Source organism: Equus caballus, chromosome 1 (genome assembly GCF_041296265.1).
Source record: "Equus caballus isolate H_3958 breed thoroughbred chromosome 1, TB-T2T, whole genome shotgun sequence".
In the NCBI taxonomy this organism is placed as follows: domain Eukaryota; kingdom Metazoa; phylum Chordata; class Mammalia; order Perissodactyla; family Equidae; genus Equus; species Equus caballus.
In genome coordinates, this window is record NC_091684.1 from 108,727,279 (window position 1) to 108,748,912 (window position 21,634).

The window sequence follows — 21,634 nt, forward strand, 5'->3', positions numbered from 1 at the left end:
AGCTGACCTGGTTTGCACTTTGGCTTTGCAGGGCCACTTCCTGCTTGGGGCGGCTTGGACCTGCCTGAGGGTTCTTCATTAACATGGTGGGGGTAGCACGTCAGAGAGTTTCGAAGGATGTTTTCAGGCAGTGCTTCTCAAACTTGAGCAAGCAGCAGAATGACCTGGAGGGTCAAAACCACAGATCGCTGGGCCCCGCCCCTGGAGTTCTGATTCACCCCGTCACAGGTGGCCTGAGAATGTGCATTTCTAACATGTTCCCAGGTGATGCTGCTGCTGCTGCTCTGGGTACCGTATTTTGAGAACAGTTGCTTTAAGGATTAAAATGCCATCAATATCTGGTAAGCTCCTAGCAAGTAGTTGACAGTCAATAAAATGTCTGCCTGACATCTCCCCCTACTCCATTCTACACACCCCCTGCGCCAACCTTGGAGCTGACACAAGCATTTCTGAGACTGAGGCTGTCTCTAAGAGATGCAGCAAAGTTCTTCCTAAAGGCACTTCACAGCCCATGGTGGGTGGACTAGTGCCCCAAAAGTGTATGTCCACATGGAATCTTAGAACAAGACCTTATTGGAAATAAGGTCCTGGCCAATATAATTCAGGCAAGGATCAAGATGAGATCGTATTGGGGGCCAGCCAGGTGGCGTAGTGGTTCAGTTTGCGTGCTCTGCTTCGGCCGCCTGGGGTTCACAGGTTTGGATCCTGGGCATGGACCTACACATCACTCATCAAGCCGTGCTGTGGCAGCATCCCACATATAAAATAGAGGAAGATTGGCACAGATGTCAGCTCTGCAACAATGTTCCTCAAGCAAAAAGAGGAAGATTGGCAACAGATGTTGGCTCAGGACCAATCTTCCTCACCCCAAAAAAAAGAAAGGTGAGATAACACTGGGATAGAGTGGGTCCCAAATCCAGTGAGTGTTTTTAGGAGAGAAAATGATACACAGAGAGACACCCAGAGGGAAGACAGCCATGTGAAGACAAAGTCAAAATTTGGAGTTATGCTACCACAAAGCAAGGAACCCCAGAAAGCACCAGAAGCCAAAAGAGGCAAGGATGAACTCTCCTCTAGAGCCTGCAGAAGGAGCATGGTCCAGCCAATGCCTTAATTTCTGACTTCCGGCCTCTAGAACTGTGAGACGATGAATTTCTGTAGTTTTTTAAGCACTAAGTTTGTGGCAATTTGTTACGGCAGCCCTAGGGAACTCACACACAGCCTCTTAGAACACAGCATTGACCAGTTCAGCTTGGGCACCTTCCCCAAGGAGCCTGAATGGGCAGCGTAACCCAGATCTACTCATCCAGATGGCTCATCTCCACACCTTTACCTTTCACTAGTATTTTCACTTCCATCCAAAGTGTGCCACCCCTCTAAGCAGGTGACGCTGTGCTCCTTCAGAAAGAGATGGGTGGCATGTTCCCACCTTCCAGGAGCTCATCGCTAACAGTGGCAAATCAGGAGAAACCAGAGGCGGCCTGTCAAGGACTGAGAAAGGACAGCCACCAAGAGAACGTGGTTGCACAGGAACAGCTCCATAATGATGGCGGTGGGGGGCCGACCAAGGATTTTAGGTTTAATATGCAGAACTATATCAGAGGGGACATGACTTGGCCCATCTAAGTAATAACCATGGTCATTACATCAGGCATCATGCATCAGGTAACTGATCTACTCCTAAAACTTTGGTAGATCCAGCCTCACTCTCAATGTGCTAGGAGAGTTCCAACGTAAATGACAGTCACCCCATTGCCTCAGTATTCTGTGCATTTCCCTTCTTGTCATTTGTCTCTGAGGTTCTCACTGACCTTCGGTCACCAGCTTTCATCTGTGGGCCTGCAGTCAGATCCATTTTAGTTGGTTGAGGATATGGGAGGCTTCCTGTCAAAGCCAAGTCCACGTTGACACTCCCCCACAGTTTTCTTCTGATGCCTGTCCTACTTAAGACTCTTGGGCAAGATCTGTCTCCTTGGTGGAAACGTGTCTCTAAGACAAAGCAAGACAGCTCTTCTGGCCTCCCTGTTCCTTGTGCTTCTGCCAGTTTCCTACACCTTGAGGCCCTGTTAGATTTAACTGAAGGACAGAAGTGGTTCTGGTTTCAGTCTTGGCTGAGAACAAACTTAGGGAAACAATGTCACTGAGAAATGCGGTTCCTGTTAAGAGACCTTTCTCGCCATCTTGACTACATAGCATCCAACCATATCTTCCCCAGCAGGAATTCCAGAGCTGCCAGCCAAGGGGAATGTCAGGGCTTAAATTCTTGTTATGGCTGTTTCCACTAGGGAGGGAGGCCGGAGGGCGGAAAGAAGAAGGAAACATTTGGCCACCTTTTGGGCCTTTGGAGCTCAGTCAATCAGCAAGAATCCGAGGAGACTGTAGGTTCCTGGCAGCATCGGTTGCCAAGGCTCCTTCTAGGAGATTTTATAAATAGGGAGATGGAAGCTTGCCTCGAATTATCCGAGAACTTACCCACCATCTACATGATTCCTCATCTCCACCTTGACCTCCAGCTCAAGATGTCCTTTCCGTGGGTACTTTCTGGATGGATATCTTTTGGATCCATGTGTTGCTTTCGCCTAAGCTCATCCCTCGTGTGTGTGGTGCCTGGGTCAAGAGTCCAAATGGAGTCCCAGCTACCAGATATCTAAATATCTAAAAGTTACAAATCAAGCCCACAAACCACCAAATAACACATTCTAGGCTCCTCCCTTGACAAATACATCTTCACATCGACCTGGCAGGCCAGATTTGACTTTCAAATTCCCAGACTCATTGGTATTCTTTTCTGGAATAGGCAACCTGCGGAGAGCCAGCTCCCAGCCCCTGCACGTCAGTCCCGGGGCCAACAGCACACAGCCTGCCCATGCTCCTAACAGCCCAGCTCCGCCCCACACCTCAAAGGGCCTCACACGCGTGCACACATGTGGACACCCCAATCCACAGGTCAGGCTCCACCGGCACCCTCTACCAACTGTCACCCCCTAGTCAGCCCTCAGGTCTAGGGTGTGCACACCAGAGGTACAATGTGCCCTCAGGAGTCGGGCCCTGGGAACAGACACACAAGGGCCCTGAAAGTGGGCTCAGGCTACCAGGCAGGTAATGTCAAGCAATGAGTGGTGTGGCACAGGCAAGGATGGGCGCAGTCCCTTGGCCCCAACCGTGTTGGGCCCCAGCCTGCAGCAAGACCTAAGAAGGTCCCTCTGAAGCCTGGGGCCCAGAGTAAGAGACCCTCTTACCCAGATCTGAGGGCAGCACTGGCTTTGCCCACCCAACATCCATTTCCCCATCTTTGGGGGACAGTACCTCAACTTCTCTTTGGGGAACCACTCTCTACCATCCCAGTCCATGTGGTTCCTCTGGTCCATGTGGCTCATCTGGACCTCACTCTTGCCACTTGGGGCTGTGGAGTTCATGCCCCCACAGAGGGGTGTGGTCAAGGGAGTGACCCAGGCTGAAATCCAGCTGGGCCCTGCTGGCCGAGCAAGCACAGCTTAAGCTCAGGGGATCAGGGACCTTTATGTTATTTACCTGCCCTAAAGGATCACACGCCCCCACTCAGCTCTCAGGACCCAGGCCCATTCTATCCCTGGCCACAGTAATCAAAATAATCACCAGCAAAAATACCTGATAGAGGAGACCGTTTCAACAGCAGCGTATGTGAAAAAACCAGAAGGTTCCGTTCTTTCATAAGCCCAATGAACCGACAGATTGGGAAAGCTGCCGGAAAAAAAAAAAAATTTAAAGCTAAAGCTGTCTTCAGCCACATTTATGGAAGCCCAGCATTCAGATCAGAGGAAGAATCGGATCCAGTGTAGGTTACATTGATCAGGCCACATTGGAAAACTTATATTTTTGATAACAAACTGGCTCTATGAAAGACTGAAAGCAGACGATAATCAAATGCAGCCTCCAAATGCAGTTCGTGAGGGAATTCTGTTTGTCCTTTAAAGGCTTAACAAAAAGGTTCTCAGTCTGAGTTGCACATTAGATTCAGCTGGGGAGCTTTTAAAACTATTAGTGCTGGAGCCCCACCCCCACCCCCACGAGACTCTGAATTTAACTGGTCTGGGGCAGGGCCCAGGTAACAGTACTTTTTTAAAAGCTCCCCTGATGATCATAATGTGCAGCCAGAAATGAAAAGCACCGGCTTCACGGTAGCCAGACACTTCAGGGAATGTGCGTGTTACCTAAATAGCACCAACAGCACCTCGACCAGCGATTCCCAGCCTGGAAGGATCCTCAGAAACACCTGAGGCAGTTTTTTCACATTCAGATGCCTGGCCTGACTCTTAAGTGACTGAATCAGAATCTTCTCCCAAGAGGCCCAGAACTTGGCATTTTTTTCAAAGTTGCCTGCTTAATTTCAATTATCAGCCAGTGACTGACAATACCATTTTTCTGCTGGGGATGCACATCAGCCAGATCCTGGGCGTGATCCAGGTAAACCCAGTCTGGACGGGGACTGAGAATCAGTATTTTAAAGTTCCCCTTCCCTCTGATTTTGCTGTAGAACCCGCTGATATCACTAACCTGGGGCAGGACAGTTAAAATCATAAACATACCATAACAAGACAGCGTTAGTTATCTACAGCTGCATAACAAATTGTCTCAAAATTTACTGTCTTAAAAAAACATTCGCTGTCTCATGATCTCTGGGTCTGAGGCTCTCCCAGGCTGCAGTGGAGGGCTCAGCTGGGACTGTAGACATCTGTAGGCTCAGCTGAGGTGGGGACTCACCTCCAAGCTCACGCAAGTGATTGTGGGCGGGATTCAGTTCCTCTCAGGCTGTTGGACTTCGGGCCTCAGTTCCTCACTTGCTGTTGCCTGGAGACCTTCCTCTGCTCCTTGCCACCGGGACCTCTCTGTAGGGCAGCTCATAACATGGCGACTGGCTTCATCGGAGTGTACAAACAGGACGGGGAGAGAGAGAGGGTGCTACTAAGATGGAAGTCACAGTCGTTCATAACCTAATCCCAGAAGGGACGTCCCATCCCTTTTATGGTGTTCTATTTATTAAAAGCTAGTCACTGAAACAACATGAGATGCTACGACACACCTATGAATATAGCCAAAATCCAGAACAAGAACAATGCCAAACGCTGACCAGGGGGCGGAGCAACCTTCCGGTTGGTGGTTTCTTGAAAAACTAAACGTAATCACACAGCAAAAGAAACAATGAAAGAAATGAAGAGGCAACCCACAGAATGGCAGAAAATTTTTGCGAACCATATATCAGATAAGGAGTTAAGATCCAAAATGTATAAAGAACTAATTTAATAGCAAAAAAACGAAACAATCTGCTTAAAAATGGGCAGAAGAACTAAGTAGACACTTTTCCAAAGAGCACATCAAATGGCCAACAGGTACCTGAAAAGATGTTCAACATCAACAATCATCAGGAAAGTGCAAATCAAAATCACAAATGAGGGGCCGGTCCAGTGGCTCAGAGGTGAAGTTCGCATGTTTGGTTTCGGCGGCCCGGGGTTCGTCGGTTTAGATCCCCGGTGAGGACGTGGCACTGTTTGCCAAGCCATGCTGTGGCAGGCATCCCACATATAAAGTAGAGGAAGATGGGCATGGATGTTAGCTCAGGGCCAGTCTTCCTCAGCGAAAAACAAGGAGGATTGGCGCCAGATGTTAGCTCAAGGCTAATCTTCCTCAAAAAAAAAAACCACAAATGAGACATCACTTCACACCTGTTAGAACGGCCATCATCAAGAAGACAGGAGACAGCAAATGCTGGTGAGGATGTGGTGAAAAGGGAACCCTTATACACTGTTGGTAGGAATGTAAATTAGTCCAACCACTATAGAAAACAGTATGGAGTTTCCTCAAAAAGTTAAAAATAGAACCACCATACGATCCAGCAATTCTACTTCTGGGTGTATACCCGTAGGAAATGAAAACAGGATTCCAAAGATATGTCTGCACTCCCATTTTCATTGCAGCATTATCCAAAATAGCCAAGATACAGAAACAACCCAAATGCCCATCAGCAGGTGAATGGAGAAAAAATGATGTGGTATATATACACAAAGGAATATTATTCAGCCGTGAGAAGGAAGGACACACTGCCATTTGCGACAACATGAAGGGCCTTAAGCACACGATGCGATGCAAGATAAGTCACCCTGAGAAAGACAAGTACTGCATGATTTCACTTATACATGGAATCTAAAGATTGTAAAAAACAGAGAGTGAAGCAAAATGGTGGTTAGCAGAGAATGGGGGTGGGGAGACCATGAATGGTGTTTAAGGGGACAAACTTACAATGAGTAGTAAATAAGCCATAGAGGAATAGCACAAAGTATAATGAATATGAACAATAGTATTATACCATAAAGATGTAATATGATAAATACAGCTACAAAGGCAATCATATTACAACATATAGATGTGTCAAAGTAACATGTTGTACACCTTAAATTTACACAACGTTATGTGTCAAATATATTCAATTAAAAAATACTAAACATACTCTTACCACACAATCCAGCCATCACATTCCTTGGTATTTACCCAAAGAAGGTGAAAATGTATATTCACACAAAAACCTGCATGCAGATGTTTATAGCAGGTTTATTCATAATTGCCAAAACCTGAAAGCAACCAAGATGCCCTTCAGTAGGTGAGTGAATAAACTGCGGTACATCTAGACAATGGAATATTATTCAACGCTAAAAAGAAATGAGTTATCAAGCTATGAAAAGCATGAAAATGTGTATTACTAAGCTAAAGAAGGCAATCTGAAAAGTCTACCAAATGTATGATTCCAACTATACGACATTCTGGAAAAAGGCAAAACTATGGAGACAGTAAAACGTTCAGTGTTTGCCAGAGGTTAGGGGAGAGGAAGGGATGAAAGGCAGAGCACAGAGGATTTTTAGGGCAGTGAAACTACTCAGTATGATGCTATAATGGTAGATATATGTCATTATCCATTTGTCCAAACCCATAGAATGTCCAACACCAAGACTGAACCCTAAGGTAAACTATGGACTATGGGGGATTATGATGTGTCAGTGCAGGCTCATCAACTGTAACAAATGTACCACTATGTGGGGGATGTTGATATGGGGGAGGCTGTGCATATGGTAGAGGGATCTATGGAAATCTCTGTACCTTCCTCTCAGTTTTGCTGTGAACTTAAAACTGCTCTAAAAAATGTAAAGTCTTAAAAAAAAATTTTTAAAGCAAGTCACTAGTCTAGGCCATACTCAAGGGGAAGGGTTTATACATGGGTACGAATACCAGGAGGAGGGGATCACTGGGGACCATCTCAGAAGTCGGCCTGCCACAGGTACCACATCCTGAGCACAAGACACCTTTCTAGCAACTCTGCACACTAACTCACGGAGTCCTTAGAGCATTGTGAAGAGTGAGGAAACTCATTCTAATGGGAGAAAATAACATCCTTGAAGCCGTGCGGCTGGTAGGTACAGAGCTGGGGTCCAGCCCCTCACCCATTGCTGTTGATTCCCTGGCAAGAGAACTTCCCCATACAGAACCTGCAGCTGCCTGTGCACGAGCTGAATGTTTCCTACGACCAGCTGGAGGAAGGAACACCAATGACAGACGGACTGGTGCACGTCCTATTGTCCAGGTGGGGCAAGGACGCACCTCCCTTAGCTGGTCATGGTCAGGAGGTGGCCAACGTGGGAGCCTGCAGCTCCTGGCCAGGCACAACTCTTCTGCCTCCAAAGAGGCTTCTGAACGCTCCACCTCCTCCTGCCCCTCCCCAGCTGTGGCCTGAAATACAGTTCCAATTAGCAGGAAGAATATTCATGGGCTGCTCCTGGGGCCCGAGCGTTTCTTAGCCGTCTTGAATAAGTTGGATTAATAAACTATCCTTCACTTGCCATCCTTTGGCATGAATTTTGCATTAGGCTGGATTCGGTTAGGTTCAAGCTGACATCATTCCCTCTAGGACAATGCTTTCTTCTCGTGGGCATGCGCATGTTTACAGGAGGATGTCCCCAATGCTCGAGGAGCTCCTGGCCCATCTTGAGAGCATGTTTATGAACACTCAGGCCTTTGGTGCCTGGGAATTAAGTCTGCAGATGAAACCACTGTTGGATTTATGCTCTTAATAAAGTGGGCTTCTTTCTCTTTACATTAAGGAAAATGACTAGACTGTCAGCAGAGTGTCTGGTTGGCTCAGCACTGTGGAGGACTGTCCACTGAGAAGACAGGGCCAGCAGGGGAATGAAGGGTCAAAGGTGGCCTTGTGAATGGGGGAGAGGCCACAGACACAGTGCTGTCAGGGCCATGGACCCCACGGGGTTGCATTGGTCTCCACATGAGCCTAAAGTTGGCCCCATGGGTCTTACAGAGGCCCTTGCAAGGTTTATTGTGCAGGGAATCTGACCCCTGAGCTCAGAGCATGGGCTGCCCACCTGGGGGTCCCTGAACCTATCGTGGAGCGTCTGGGAAGGGAAGCCCGTCGGCCACTGACACGCATGCCTTGATGATCGTTCACTCGACAGGGGCAGCTCTGATCCCACAGGTCTTAGGACGGGATGACGACACCCTGGGAAGAGTGAGCATGGTGAACACAGGGCTGGAGCCTGATGCTGACCTGGGATGTCGCCAGGATGCAGCATCTCCAACACATTCCAAGGGAGCCACTGTTGCTGGTCTGTGGACCACACTCTGAGTAACCGAAGCTGGCTCAGAAGCCATGAATGATGAAGTGACTGGCCACCACTGTAGGTGACAGGAACCCAGGCACAAGGCAAGGCACTGCTAGGGTACCCAAGACACCCCACACCTGTGCCCTCCTGCCCTGAGGAGAGCGTCCACTTCTGAGCAGGCAGGGAAACTGAGAAGAAGAAGTGCAGAGAAGATGTCAAGGAGCTCCCATTCTCCTCCTGATTCCTCCATGAGTCAGCTCTGTGACTCCGGAGAAGTGTCCCTGTCAAACGTCCTGGCTGCCACAACAAGCTGTGTAACGTCTAATGGAAACAGAGATGTGAGAATGTTCTGGAAATCACAAAGCAGAACACAAATGCAAGGTCACAGAACCAGGACCAAAAGCCCAGAGGTTTAGGGCAATGTGCTGCCCCCAGCATCCTCCCTGGGCCCTGTTCTCGTTAGCCGCTGCATGGGGCCCTCAGGACGCCAGGCACCATCAGCCATCCAGAGATGTCCCGCGTGCTTTCCTTAGAGCCACACCGTGTACATAGCCTGTGACCCCACCAACCTGGTTATCCCTGAGGCAAGAGGCTTTCAAAAGGATGCCAGTGGCCTCCTGGGCCCTCACATCCTAGCTGCTATGTTTGACTGCTCTTTTAATCCTTCAGCCCCCAAGGAGGTTATGGGGAAAGTATGTCCTTTTCAAATTGTGGGCAGTGAGGCAAATATTAATTCATGCGATCTCCATTTAGTAGATTAGGAAAGAGAACAATGGGGAATAAAGTTGAGGAGTGAGTCTGGACGAAAGGGCCCTTGGGAATATCATCCTGCTGTAGATTGAGGTATACCTGGGTGCACCCAGAAATACCTGGGCACAGAGCGACCCAGGGGTCTCATGGTTTCTACATCCTGCCCCCTGCCACTATCACCCTATCATCAGCAAACACACATTGAGACCCTGTTCTGGACCTAGGGCCAAACTAACTACTAACTACTGTTTGTGGGGTGGAGGGCTATTGGCTAGCAGAGATGGTGATGAATCAAAGGAAAAATAAAAAACGCATCCCTTCTCTCCAGAAACTTAAAACTAAATGTGGAGGTAAGTTATGCTAAAAACCAAACCACAATAAGGGGCAGACTATGCCAAATGCCAAGCCAGATTTCCATGCGCAGGGCTACGAAGTCCCATGGGGTACAGATTGCCAGGCCCACATGTGGGAAGGTGTTTCTGACCTGTGGTTGCAATCAAGGTGAAGAAGGAAACAGAGACCGCAGCAGTTGTAGCGACTGTGAGCACAGCTGTTGTCCTGTGACAGCTACCGTTTGTTGAGCGCTCTGAGCCTTCAACACACAGTGCCCAATGTGGTCAGCGCTCCCGGCTTGGCCCCGCCGGACGAGGAGGGTGGGAGGAATCAGGCGATACTGCCCCCTAGAGGTCGACTGAGAACTATCGCTGCAGGTGGGAGACAAAGCTGAGGGCAGAGCCTGCCTTGATGGGCCTGGAGTTCTGGAACCCTGCAGAAAAAGATTTGAGCCCATCTCACATTCAGGGTTCAGACATGTTCAGATCTTCTGCTGGGCTGGGCATCCACCTAAGCCAGGCCTGACCTCGGGGCCAAGGGAAAAGTTAGCCCAGGGGCACCAGATGTCTAGCTGAGAGCAGAGCCAGGAAGCTACAGTGGGCAGGCCAGGAACAGTGAGAGGCTGGCCAGACCATCACTGTCCCCACCTGCACCCTCGGTGACCGACAGTCTGGAGAAAAGGACTGGGTTCCAAGGAAAGGACTCTGCTATCAGAAGCGCATGCGCGCTCGCGGGCGCGCGCTCACACACGCACGCACGCACGCACGCACACTGCTGGGGACTCTAGGAAAGAGCTGGCCATAAGAAACACAAGTTCTTCCTCCGCCCGCCAGCGAGCACACTTCAGCTGGAAGGAGGGCTGGACAGCAGCCCAGGGTGGGGCCTAGCGGTCTTCGACGGGCCAAGGACAAGTAAACAGCCCCTGGGCATTCTGTGCTGAAGCCCAGGACACACCTGCCACACGTGTGTCAACCCACTTATCCTGAAGTGAGGAGGGTACTGCTACCTTCATTCTTACAAAAAGACTGTCAGTTTCCCAGGGCCACTAATTTAATTCGTGGCAAAGCCAAAGCCCGTGCTTTCAGTGGCTCCATCTCTTCCCTTGCAGGATGGAGCAAGCAGTGTCAGAACTAGCATTCAGGAGTAAACACTAAAAGAGAAAATAAATTACACTATTAGAATCCTAATGAGAAAAAAAACGTATAGCTTAAACATGCCTGAGGTTTGAATGTGTAGCAAGCCAGAGTGAAATTACCTTCTTGCAGAGCAACTCAGGGCATCTGAAAAATGCAAACTCCAGGTGATTGGGGAAGTTGTAACGCGAAACAGCTCCCAGACTGCCGCCCTGTTTCCATGTTTATTTCTGTTACATGCCATCTCTGCTGTGTTGGAAGTTAAAGGGCTGTGGGAGAAACAGTTGAATTCTTATCCCAGAGTGAAAAAGAAGAGAAGGTCCCTCACAGCCAAGTACTAAGTGATCTCTCACTTTCCTAATGAGAAGATGTCTTTAAAACAAGTTTGGGGGTCAACTCGAATATGCAAACTTTCTAAGGATGTGGAAGGAAGAGTCAGATGTTCACTTATAAATATTTCATTGATGCACTTGAGCGCTAAACGTCCTGAAATGGCATAACTTGGACTTTTCACATCATTTATTATTATAAAATAAGTCTGAAGCTGGAGGCGTAGCTCCTTCATGGCCCCACGTCCATCTGCCAATCACAGCTTCCTTTACAGCCACTTATTCTTGGGGTTGACGGTGTTTTTCTTACGTCCTGACTTTCTGCCTGAAAGAAGTACAAGATATAAGTGCCAAAAATGCAAAACCTTAGATAGATTCATGGAATTTGCCAAACAATTCTTCCTGGTTTTGTCTCTCTTAATTTTATAAAATTAGGAATTTTGGAGAAAATTCTGCATCAACCTTACGTCTTGTTAGAGAGGCTGTTGCAGAACGATGTCTCCACAATTGTTGGGAAAATTTAATATTTCCACAATCTTGTTTTGAGACTTGTTTTTATTTTTCATTCTCTCATTATTTGAAAACAATCAATAATAAAATCTTAGAATTTCTGCTCTCTAATTGCTGTGAAGAAGAGTTTTTTCCCTCAAGTATTACACTTTTTGTGGAAACACAGACCCGTCTAGCTACTTTCTGGGCTGGCAAGTTTGTGTGCCCAAAGGTAGTGCTAACTAAACTAAAAACTCAAGTAAACTAAGTTCTAGTAAGAAAGCCATAGAGAGTGGTACATCCTGCCATGGAATACTACTCAGCCATAAACAAGGAACAAACTATTGAGACACGCAACATGAATCTCTGGAGAATTATGCTGAGTGAAAAAAAAAAGTCAATCCTGAAGAACAATACTCCAAGCTAATAATGAACAAAAGAAAGCAGGTGTCGCTATACTAATATCAGACAAGGTAGATTTCAAAGCAAAACAGATAAAGAAAGATAAAGAGGGACAGTATATAATGATAAAAGGGACTCTCCACCAAGAAGACATAACACTTATAAATATATACGCACCCAACACAGGAGCACCAAAATTTGTAAAGCAACTCTTAATAGAACTAAAAGAAGACATCAACAACAATACAATAATAGTAGGGGACCTCAACACGCCATTAACACCAATGGACAGAACATCCAGACAGAAAATCAACAAGGAAATAATAGAATTAAATGAAAAATTAGACCAGATGGACTTAATAGATATATATAGAACACTTCACCCAAAAACAGCAGGTTACACATTCTTCTCAAGTGCACATGGAACATTCTCAAGGATTGACCATATTTTGGGAACCAAAGCAAACATCAATAAATACAAGAGAGTTGAAATAATATTAAGCATCTTTTCTGATCATAATGCTATTAAACTAGAAATCAACTACAAGAAAAAAGCAGAGAAAGGTGCAAAAATGTGGAGACTAAACAACGCACTTCTCAACAAACAATGGATCATTGAAGAAATTAAAGAAGAAATCAAATTTTATCTGGAGACTAATGAAAATGAGAACACGACATACCAAATCATTTGGGATGCAGCAAAAGCAGTCCTAAGAGGGAAATTCATCGCAATACTGGCTCACCTCACTAAACAAGAAAAAGCTCACATAAGCAACCTCAAATGACACCTAACAGAACTAGAAAAAGAAGAACAAACAAAGCCCAGAGTCAGTAGAAGGAGGGAAATAATAAAAATAAGAGCAGAAATAAACGATATTGAAACAAAAAAGACAATAGAAAGGATCAATGAAACAAAGAGTTGGTTCTTCGAAAGAATTAACAAAATTGACAAACCCCTAGCCAGACTCACCAAGAAAAGAAGAGAGAAATCGCAAATTAATAAAATTAGGAATGACAGAGGAGAAATCACAACAGATACCAATGAAATACAAGAGATCATAAGAGAATACTATGAAAAACTATATGCCAACAAATTGAACAACCTGGAAGAAATGGACAAATTCCTAGACTCCTGAATCAGGAAGAAATGGAGAATCTGAATAGGCCAATCACAAGTAAGGAAATAGAAACGGTAATCAAAAACCTCCCCAAAAATAAGAGTCCAGGACCAGACGGCTTCTCTGGAGAATTCTACCAAACATTCAAAGAAGACTTAATACCTATTCTCCTCAAACTGTTCCAGAAAATTGAGAAAGATGGAGAACTCCCTAACACATTCTATGAAGCCAACATCACTCTGATCCCCAAACCTGACAAGGACAACACAAAGAAGGAGAACTACAGGCCGATATCACTGATGAACATAGATGCAAAAATCCTCAACAAAATTTTGGCAAACCGAATACAGCAATACATCAAAAAGATTATACACCATGATCAAGTGGGATTTATACCAGGGACACAGGGATGGTTCAACATCCGCAAGTCAATCAACGTGATACACTACATCAACAAAATGAAAAACAAAAACCACATGATCATCTCAATAGATGCAGAGAAAGCATTCGACAAGATCCAACACCCATTTGTGATAAAAACCCTCAGTAAAATGGGTATAGAAGGAAAGTACCTCAACATAATAAAGGCCATATATGACAGACCCACAGCCAACATCATACTCAATGGACAAAAACTGAAAGCCATCCCTCTGAGGACAGGAACAAGACAAGGGTGCCCACTTTCACCACTCCTATTCAACATAGTACTGGAGGTGCTGGCCAGAGCAATTCGGCAGGAAAAAGAAATAAAAGGAATCCAAATAGGTAACGAAGAAGTAAAACTCTCGCTGTTTGCAGACGACATGATCTTATATATAGAAAACCCGAAAGAATCCACAGAAAAACTATTAGAAATAATCAACAACTACAGCAAAGTAGCAGGGTATAAAATTAACGTGCATAAATCAGTAGCATTTCTATACACTAACAATGAACTAACAGAAAAAGAACTCAAGGACTCAATCCCATTCACAATCGCAACGAAAAGAATAAAATACCTTGGGATAAACTTAACCAAGGAAGTGAAGGATCTATACAATGAAAACTACAAGACTTTCTTGAAAGAAATTGACGATGACATAAAGAGATGGAAAGACATTCCTTGCACATGGATTGGAAGAATAAACATAGTTAAAATGTCCATACTACCTAAAGCAATATACAGATTCAATGCTATCCCAATCAGAATCCCAAGAACATTCTTCACAGAAATTGAACAAACAATCCTAAAATTCATATGGGGCAACAAAAGACCGCGAATTGCTAAAGCAATCCTGAGCGAGAAAAACAAAGCCGGCGGAATCACAATCCCCGATTTCAAAACATACTACAAAGCTACAGTGATCAAAACAGCATGGTACTGGTACAAAAACAGGTCCACAGATCAATGGAACAGAATTGAAAGCCCAGAGATAAAACCACACATCTATGGACAGCTAATCTTCGACAAAGGAGCAGAGGGCCTACAATGGAGAAAAGAAAATCTCTTCAACAAATGGTGCTGGGAAAACTGGACAGCCACATGCAAAAGATTGAAAATTGACCAGTCTTTTTCACCACACACCAAAATAAACTCAAAATGGATCAAAGACCTAAAGATTAGGCCTGAGACAATAAGTCTTTTGGAAGAGAATATAGGCAGTACACTCTTTGACATCAGTTTCAAAAGAATCTTTTCGGACACTGTAACTCCTCAGTTGAGGGAAACAATAGAAACAATAAACAAATGGGACTTCATCAGACTAAAGAGCTTCTTCAAGGCAAGGGAAAACAGGATTGAAACAAAAAAACAGCTCACTAATTGGGAAAAAATATTTACAAGCCACTTATCTGACAAAGGGTTAATCTCCATAATATACAAATAACTCACACTGATTAGCAACAAAAAAACAAACAACCCGATCAAAAAACGGGCAGAGGACATGAACAGACATTTCTCAAAAGAAGATATGAATATGGCCAATAGACACATGAAAAGATGTTCATCATCGCTAATCATCAGGGAAATGCAAATCAAAACTACACTAAGATATCACGTTACACCCGTTAGATTGGCAAAAACATCCAAAACCAAGAGTGACAAATGTTGGAGAGGATGTGGAGAAAAAGGAACCCTCATACACTGTTGGTGGGAATGCAAACTGGTACAGCCACTATGGAAAACAGTATGGAGATTTCTCAAAAAGTTAAAAATAGAAATACCCTATGACCCAGCCATCCCATTACTGGGTATCTATCCTAAGAACCTGATATCAGAAATCTCAAGAGTCCGTTGCACCCCTATGTTCATCGCAGCATTATTTACAATAGCCAAGACATGGAACCAGCCTACATGCCCAGAAACTGATGATTGGATAAAGAAGATGTGGTATATATACACAATGGAATACTACTCAGCCATAAAAAAAGACAAAATTGGCCCATTCACAGCAACGTGGATGGACCTCGAGGGTATTATGTTAAGCGAAATAAGCCAGTCAGAGAAAGACGAACTCTATATGACTCCACTCATAGGTGGAAGTTAGTATATTGATAAGGAGATCTGATTGGTGGTTACCAGGGAAAAGGGGGGTGGGGGGAGGGCACAGAGGGGGAAGTGGTGTACCCACAACATGACTAACAAAAATGTACAACTGAAATCTCACAAGGTTGTAATCTATCATAACATTAATAAAAAAAAAAAGTCAATCCTGAAAGGTTACACACTGTATGATTCCATTTACATAACATTTTTTGAATGACATAATTATAAAAATGGAGAGCAGATGTGTGGTTCTCAGGGGTTAAGGATCAGAAAGGGGAGGGAAGGAAGCAGGGGTGACTATAAAAGCACCACGGGGGGCACCCTGGTGGTGATGGAAATATTCTGTATCTGAACTCCATCAATGTCAATATCCCACCTGTGATATTGTACTCGAGTTTTGCACATTGTTACCAATGGGGTGATATGGGTAAAGAGTACACGAGATCTCTCTGTGCTATGTGAATCTACAACTATCTCAAAATTAAAACTTTAAAAAAAGGCTATAGGAACCTTTTGGATGTTTAGAGTGGTTGGAAAAGTAGAGGCAACAAACAGTCTTTAAGAGTTTACTTAAACCACTTTTTGGTTCAAATTTAAGAAATGAGAACACATCTAATATTTTGAATATTCTTAGTACAAAAAACTTCCCTCTATGGATGGGGGAAATTGCACACACAGCTTCACCAGTCAGGCCCTGTGGTAGATAAGTCTATTAGACTTTATCTCAATTCTCCTCACACTGACTTTCAGAGGCTCAGATTATGATCTACTTTATAGAGTAAATTGCTGCTCAGAGAAGAGAAGCAGTGTTCCCTGGGTCACACAGCTAGGAACTGGCAAGTTTGGGATTTGACTCCAGGTTTGTGTGCGTTGATGTATTTTCTATCACCAGATCTACTAAGAAACAGTCATGAGTCCAAGGAGTAGAAAACCTTTCAACTGCAAGACACAGATCTACAATAGAAATGAAAGGAAAAATAGATAAAAATCAAAGGCCACTAACAAGTAAAAAGCAACTTAAATAATTTTTTTAATCTTTTTTTTTAAAGATTGGCACCTGAGCTAACATCTGTTGCCAATCTTCTTTTTTTCTTCTTCTTCTTCTCCCCAAAAACTCCCAGTACATAGTTGTATATTCTAGTCGTAGGTCCTTCTAGTTGTGCTATGTGGGACGCCACCTCAGCTTGGCCTGATGAGCGGTGCCATGTCCACGCCCAGGATCCAAACTGGTGAAACCCTGGGCCGCCGAAGCAGAGTGCACAAACTTAACCACTCAGCCACGGGCCGGCCCCCTTAAATAATTTTTTAAACATACAAATATACATGACGACTAAATGCAATATGTAATCCTGGATTGGCTCCTGAACTGTGAAAAACTTTTCCTTCTGATATGAAAGACATTAGTGGAACAATTGATGAAATTTGAATAAAGTCCATTGATTAAATAGTAATATAGTATTGATGTTAATTTCTTGTTTTTGATAATCGTACTGTGGTTATGTGAGAGAATTTTTTTTGCTGAAGAAGACTGGCCCTGAGCTAACATCCATGCCCATCTTCCTCTACTTTATATGTGGGACTCCTGCCACAGCATGGCTTGACAAGCGGTGCATAGGTCCACACTGGGACCTGAACTGGTGAATCCCGGGCCACCAAAGCAGAACATACAAACTTAACCACTGCGCCACCAGGCAGGCCTCAAGAGTGTCCTTGTTTTTAGGAAATACTGAATGAAGTATTTAGTAGTAAAGATACATCATATCTGTAACTTATTCTTAAAAGTACTAGAAAAAACATTACATGTCTATATCATGATGAGGGGTAAAATTTGGAGACTATGAGTGAAGGCTATGTGGCAATTCTTCGTATTATTCTTACAACTTTTCTCTACCTTAGAAATTATTTCCAAATATCTTCAATTTTAAAAATATTCTAGGAAATATCCAGAACAACTATCCAGGTAAAGCCCCAACAATGAACATATTCTTGCAAGGTCTGCAAAAATATTGCCCAGGTCCTTTTTTCATTCTTTTCTCTCTTTTCCTTTCTCTCCATGAAAACTAAAAATGAAGAAGGATTTGGCCCCACTGGCTAGGCCGGGATTCCTGAAAAGCAAACAATACACATTCTGCACGGAGACAAGCCCTCCACAGGTGTAACCTGTTACCCGATGAAGCACCAGTTAGGACCCACGCAGCTGAGAGACAGGATTCGGAGTGGGTGGTTTCCCTCCAGTGAGGCGTCAGCTGTCAGGCACCTCCGCATCTGTGCAGGTGGAAGAGCCGCCTCGCACCTGGTCCAGAATCGAAGAAGTCCCGCAGCGCGTAGTGAATGCGGAGCACACAGCACCCTGCAGGGAGGAAGTACAGTACCAGGGAGAGAAAGATCGGGGAGCTGGCCTTTTGATCAAGCAAGAGAGATATCAAGCGCTGGCAAAGCCATGTTCTGGAAACACATTTCATACAGAGAGCATGGGATACCCGCGTTCATGACAGCGCGATCATAAATGTCTAGACACGTAGAACTGGATGTCTGGGCTTACGTAACGTTTTCCATCATCACAACCCCGGAACACCCACAATTCGAGCAACCCCGGCTCCCCCAAGCTGAGCTCCTGCAGCGATATCTTGCACAAAAGCAAACGCAGCCTGCAGCGCACCCCCAGGCTCCCACTATGCCTCAGAGCCCTGCTCCCTAGCCGCATGCATTAGAGAACATCAGAGTCCCGGCCGCCGGGCGAAGGTAGCTTGCAACTGTATTAGAAAGAGCGATTTCTCCGCTCTCCCGTTCCTTACTGCTTTGCACGCTATTAGAATGTTCCTTCTTGATTCCTTATCTCTTTGACAGCTGCATATCAACAGTACCCGCAGCACAGAGCTGACTTTTCGGAACACTCAAAAACTGCTTCATACACACACACACACACACATTCACACGCACCCCCAGAGGACAAGGCCAATTCTCCCCATAAATTTCTAAGCTTGTTACCATAGAGACAGGCTCCGGGTACCCCAAGTGTGGATCAGCAGTGCCACCTAGTGGGCTATTGGTTATCCTGCATTCGCCAAACCACTCAATGTTGCATGAGAGGGGATGCTTTCTTTCCCCCCCCCCCCCCCACCCCCTTTTTTAGCCATCTGGCGTTCTCCTTCAGTATTTCTGGGGATCTGTCCACCAACATCTAGTTCAACCAAGCTTTTTGATGTTCTTTGCTTCCCACATGCAGAGATAGAGTCCAATGTCACATTTGGCACTGGGGTTCCATCTCATTTTCTGGATGCTCTGCCCTGCTATCCCGTACCTACCTCTAAGTCAGGAACTGCTGCAAGGTCCCTTGATGTCACATATAATGACAAAAATAAATCAATGCCTGACGTGAAGGAGAATAAGACTCATCGGGGATTAGAAATAAGTGAATTCCTCCTTTATCATTTTATCCACTTGTCCAGCCAGTGTGGCTTCTGCTCCACAAATGTAGATGTGCAAGAAGTAAGTCCTCTTTGTTTTCCATAAACAAAATTACCCCTTCAATTGGGAAACAGAAAGTTGATATCACAAAATTCTAGATCTCCTGCCCTCACTTTATCCGAGTTCCAAAGGACTCATGTGGCGTTGAGTGTGGGGGGCAGGGCGGGTCCTCAGGGGACTTACCCATCCACACTCCCATCTGCCTGCTCAACATGGGCCACGACCCCGGGCAGAGTTTGTCTCATCCTCCTGGTCCAGCCATGAAGCATCTCATGGCGAAAGCCAGCCTACTGCTCTGCCCTGTGGTCCTCCTCCATTCTGTGACTGCCAGATGGTGCAGTAGAAGGGGGAACCCCTTGGCGAACGTCTCTGAATAATAATCTGTCAACCAATATTCATCACACTTACAGACATGGCCTATTTGTGGGTTGTGATATATGTGACTCCTTTTCTTAAGCTCACGGACTGCTGGGGAGACAGACTTGTCAACAAAGTACAGGAATGCTCCAGGCAATCGCTGCAGGGAGACATAAGCCCACCATCCCTTCATCAAAATGCTTGGGCCGGGTGGGTTTTGGAATCCCAAATTTGTTGGCTTTGAGAAGGTTACCGGTCATACATTATATATTCCCTAATATCTCCATCAGGCTCTAGGATGCCATCTGTAACCAACTGCATCCGTATTGCTGCAGCAAAACTCAGTAGCACTAAAGTGGAATAGATAAAGACTGTCAACAACCTCATGCCTGAACTGGATTTGCCATCAAATGGGGCTTAGGAAAATTTTTTGTCTTTCATAATTTTTCACTGAGGTGAGACCTGGAAGTGAGAGCTGTCTGGGTGGCCAGGCGGCGGCATGGCAGATGGAGCATGACCACGCACAGGGACCCAGGTGAGGGCCAGCAGAGCGTGTTATGGCAGCCTCAACAGTTCAGTGTGCTGGAAATATTGGAGTCTTCACTCTTTTCAACAATCCCAGCTCTGCCTCGAAACACCGCCTTCACAGGAACCTTCCCTGATGGCCCACCCTCGCCTGTACACGTTGCATTGACATTCTGGAAAAGTTCTGTGTGTTTTCTCTGGGATCGCTACAGAGCCGAAATTCCTTAAGTACAAACAGCGGCTTCTCTCTTTGGTACCATCTGCTAACAACTATTCAAGGTTTTCCATCACGGCCATTCACTCCCCTATAGCTACAACCACATCTGCAACTAGCAATAATAACAGCAACTTTTAAAGAAGGTTTTTTTCTTATTTTGGGTGGTTAGGAGATAGCGTTAGTCCTGGACAGGACAAGGAAGAGAGAAGGGACGGAATCTCTCAGGGGTTGTCTGTGCTCGTGTTTTCTCTCCTTCTCCTCAACTCACGGAACTGAAGGTTGTTTCCAACTCTGTCCAGGAGACAGAATTTTTTCTGTCCATTATTTCTCAAATCAGTGAAAGTTCCAAATCAGCGATGTAAATATTCAGGCAGTAAACAAGGCGAGCCAGACAGAGTGGTCTTCACAGTTATTTTCGTTTCTCTGTCAAAATATTTAGCTGATATGTAAATCTTTTAAAACACATTCATTCGGCATTGCATGCAAACGTCTCCGTGAATATTAATCACCCCTCGACCGCTAACCGTGGCTTCCATTTCAGCATTTCTTCAGCACTTGTCAAGGAAGACTGGACCCAAAACCCAGAATATAAGACCCAGAAGGGCCTTGCCCGGACTGAGGGACAGCCCACTGGTGCCCAAGCTGGCAGGCCAATGCCACTCCTGCCTTCCCAGCCCCCCGAGGAATTAGCAGGCAAAGTCACCCCCCTGTGCTGTAAATAGATGCTGAGGCAATTCAGAGAGCCAGGAGGAGGGCTAGCAGAGTGGAGGTATTTCTGGAATATGTCTTTTCCCCGGGGCTGGATAAATCAGCCTGAACTCCTCAGAACTCTATTTCCTGCAAACTGTGGGAATGTAAAACCATATTACTGGTTCAGAGTTGTTCAGCGTGGGTTCTTTCTCAGTTTTTGAAGACATGCACAGCATAAACCAAATATATTTTTAATACACCAGCAACGTGCGGTGGATTCTAATGAAAGTGATTAGACCTATGGAAAGAAACGAAGATAACATGGAGGAAGTAGTTTGATCTGGGACACTTCCCTCCCTCACACCCCGCGGGGGAAGGGTTCTGTGGTGGCCTCTACTCAAGTTCAGAGGGACTAAGCTGTGACTCACAGGGAGCTCAAGGCTGCCACTGGAGCTAGCAGCAAAGCTTTCAAGAAAGAAGCCTCAAGCTGTGTGAATTCAGCAAGACCACTCAAAGAATCGACTTCACACTCAGTCTTGTGCTAACCATTGAAACAATGAATACAGTTCTGGCTTTGCCATCACGACAGGATGGACAGTTTTGGTTGGCAGAATAATGGCCCCCAAAGATGTTCACGTGCTGATCCCCAGAACCTGTGACTCT

The 21,634-nt window shown here is 45.4% G+C and overlaps 1 long non-coding RNA gene across 1 annotated transcript in view; it reads right to left on the reverse strand.

Annotated features, from left to right (window-relative positions):
* Window positions 1–18,212, reverse strand: part of LOC138924071 (uncharacterized) — an 80,214-nt gene extending 62,002 nt beyond the window's left edge. Inside the window, exons 1-3 of the long non-coding RNA XR_011438673.1 lie at window positions 17,882–18,212; window positions 4,741–4,891; window positions 3,628–3,720 (exon numbers count right to left, since the gene is read on the reverse strand). This is a non-coding gene — a long non-coding RNA (uncharacterized lncRNA). The remainder of the gene's footprint in view (window positions 1–3,627; window positions 3,721–4,740; window positions 4,892–17,881) is intronic.
* Between the last annotated feature and the right edge of the window lie 3,422 nt (window positions 18,213–21,634).